Here is a 3,519-nt window from a genome sequence, read left to right as displayed (position 1 = left end):
TCCTCCTCCTCCTCCTCCTTCTCATCTTCCTCCTCCTCCTCCCCCTCCCCTCTCTCCTTCTACAGGTGCTCTAAAATATGAGGCAAAATCCCCAACTAGCACAGGGCATGAAGGGCATTACTCACTCCATTAATGGATCAAGCACCCAAGGACAGCCAGGGATTTAAAACTCTCTGTGTGTTCTCTTCCTGAGCCTGTAAGTCCCCATTTGTCAGCAGTTTGCTGAGGTTGAGTCTTGTCGTTAGCATTCATATCCATTTGAAACATTTTTAAGATGTTATATTTAACAAAAGCAACTTGTCCTTCATCACGAAAGAAGAAGGGAGCTGGCTTTTCTCCAGCCATTTCTTAAAAAAAATAAATGGGTAAATATCTTCTCGAGACTTCCCAGAAATGAGCTCTTCAAGTCCCTGCTGTTAAACAAAATTGCTATCCCTGGCAGAGAGAGATGCAGAAGCAGCCAGTTGACTGGGCGGAGATTCTCCTGCCATTCACTGGCACTCACCATGAGCCTGCCACTAGCTAGGGGTGCAGAGGGCATCACACATGGCTGCTGGTCTCAAGGGGCATCACAATACCATGGATAACAGCCAGCTCTTACCAAGTGCTTACCTGTGCTGGTGCCTTGTAGACATTGCCCCTGAGCCTGAGAACAATCTTTGAAGGCAGATGATACACAATTTAATTGAGGAACAGGCCAAACACATAAATAATGAACAACAATATAAAGAATTGTATCTAAAGTTCCAAACACATGGCAAAGAAAATAATGTTACTAGAGTTGCACAGACGGAGAGATCAACTAGGGAGGCCCTGCGAGGTTTCCAGAAAGTATCACTGCGGGAGAGGAAGGGAAAAGCCATCCAGGCAGGGAGGGGTGGCCCAGGCCAGGATTCAGAGGCAAGATTTGTGCACAGGACCTGGAGGAAGAATTTAGGGGAGTGGAGGAGGGAGGCAGTGTCGGGGAGATGTCTCTGGTGTCTGGGGGCAGGGAGGGAGCCCTTTCACTGGGTAGATGAGGCCCCCCACATTTCTACCCCCTTGCCTCTGTGCTAAAGGGCTCCCCAAATACACTGAAGTCAGCTCAGAACCCCCAGGCCACCTTTCCCAGGCTGAGCTTCTCCCTCTTCCCTGGAAGCCTCCTGCAGCTGCTTTAACTCAGGGCATCTCTCCTTCTGACTGCCTACAGCATTTACAGCATGGAGAGCCCAAATGACCGTGTGTCCTTTTTATAACCATGCGTTACTCTGTCATCTTTCATGATGTGCGTGTTCAGTGTCTCCAATAAGACGGCTCCTCCTAGGGGTTGGGAGCGGTGCTTCACGCTTTCCACCCTCTGCTCCCACCTCTGGCTTTGCGCGGGGCTCAACCCTTGGTCCTCTGACCCTGTCCACATAGAGTAGTCCAGTTACTGGTTGAAGGTGTCCAAGTTCTTGGTGTTTTGAGCAAAGACTTAGACAAAACACACAAATAAATCGAGGAAACAATGAAGCAACAAAAGCAAAGATGTATTGAAAACGAAAGCATACTCCACAGGGTGGGAGTGGGCCCGAGCAAGGGGCTCAAGGGCCCTGGTTACAGAATTTTCTGGGGTCTCAATACCCTCTAGAGGTTGCCCATTGGTTACTTGGTGTATGCCATATGTAAGTAAAGAGGATGAAGTCAAGTTACAAAGTCATTTACTTGGTATGCATCCTGTGGAAACAGAGAGGATATTACTGCCTGTGTAAATGGGCAGGATAAAGTGACGTTACAAAGCCAGTCACACTCCTGTCATTGCTGAAGTGTTTCCATTTGATTTCATTCCAGGAAGTCCTCAGGTTCCCTGCCTCCAGGCCCTATTCTCCTGCCTCAGCCCCTTTGTGGACTTTTTTTTTTTTTAAATAAATCCACCACTAATTTGCAGATAACTCGTATGCCTTCTCTCTGATCTCAGTTCTTCTCTGTCACCCAGGTTTTACTCCTGAATCTCCCATTTTCCGTGAGACAATTCCCTGGCCATGTCTTGTCTCAAATGTAATATGTATGAAATAGAATAATCTATATTCACTGCAAACCAGCTCCTATAATTAACGTCTTCGTCTTTGGCAAATATTTCACGATTCATTTCCATTGTATATTCCTTTGACAGAAATACAAATTATAAATGAAATGTTTATTTAATTGAATTCCTGTATACTGTATCTGACTCCCCGTGGTCAACCTCCACCAAGCGCAGTAAGAGTTCCAATGGCGTCACTGTGCGACATCTCTCCTGCTCAGCCATCACTCACCCGACAGTCTCCGTGGCCTGGAATGCACTGAGAGTCCAGAAATCAGCCCCAAGCATTCAGGACATCTTTACTCTTATTAAGTAAAATGAGTAGCCAAAGTGATGCCAAAAAATTAATACCCAACGTTTATAACTTTGCTGCAGGAGAGCCTTTTTAAGCTCTCACTCAGCACCTATTTATTCTTATTTTACATTCAGTCCTAACGAAACTGGCTATTTGGCTTACAACTCTACGGTAGAAGTGCAAAAGTATAAGAGACACAGGAACCACAGAGGTTAGCGGCAGAAGCAAGACCACAGGGACAGGAACCACAAAGGTTAGCAGCAGAAGCAAGACCACACTCTGGGAGGGAGATGATTTGAAAGCTGTGAGAGAGGCTGAAACGAATGGTGTCCTGAGACCATCTCTGATGAAGGCAGAAAGTCGTAGCTCATCTGATGGCAGCCTGATCTTAGATTACAGAATGGGAATTATATAGAATAACAGCAAGTATTTGCCTAATACTTTACATTTTGCAAAATGTTTAAAAAATTATTTTGTCTGCTTCCCTCAGGCATCTTTTGAAAGAAATAAGGCAAGTATTATTCTGATTCTTCACAAAAGGAGACAGAGACAGAGGTGGAGTGACTCACCCAAGGCCAAGGAAGAAGTTAGCAGAGCTGCTGGGAGCTCAAGCCCTCTGTCTTACAACCTCCATATTGGGGTCAGATACGGGGAGAGGAGGTTGGTTAAATTTCTTTGTGGTTCTCCTCTCTGTCCTCTCCTCTCCACTCACAACAGCTCTGGAGGTCCCACCCTCCTCCGCGGCCCATCCCCGCCTCACCTGGAGTTTTGTGAATTTCCCCCGGGGGCTGCTTCTCTTGACCCCAGTGGGCACCCCATCCCCCAAACCCAGGCTGCCAAATCAATGTTCCCCAAATGCCATCTTTTCTCAAAAGCCTACGGTGGCCTCCTTTCTCCTGAAGCTGAGTTCCTGAGCATCTGGCTGCTCAGACTCTCCAGGATCTACCCCCACCAACCCCCACACCCCCACTCACAGCCCCCACCAGCTTTGTGTCCCTCTGCTCCACCCACCCCGCCCCAGGTGGGTGGGACTCATTGCCTCTGGCTCCCCTTGCTCACGGTCTCTGGGCCTTTTTGTAAATGCAGTCATCTACATCAGCAGGCCCCATCCTTTTCGGCACCTGGGACGGGTTTCATGGAAGACAATTTTCCACGGACTGGGAGTGGGGGGCGGTGGGGGACG

Source organism: Mandrillus leucophaeus, unplaced genomic scaffold (assembly GCF_000951045.1).
Source record: "Mandrillus leucophaeus isolate KB7577 unplaced genomic scaffold, Mleu.le_1.0 Scaffold337, whole genome shotgun sequence".
Taxonomy (NCBI): Eukaryota; Metazoa; Chordata; class Mammalia; order Primates; family Cercopithecidae; genus Mandrillus; species Mandrillus leucophaeus.
Note: the sequence above shows the minus strand (reverse complement) of the source record.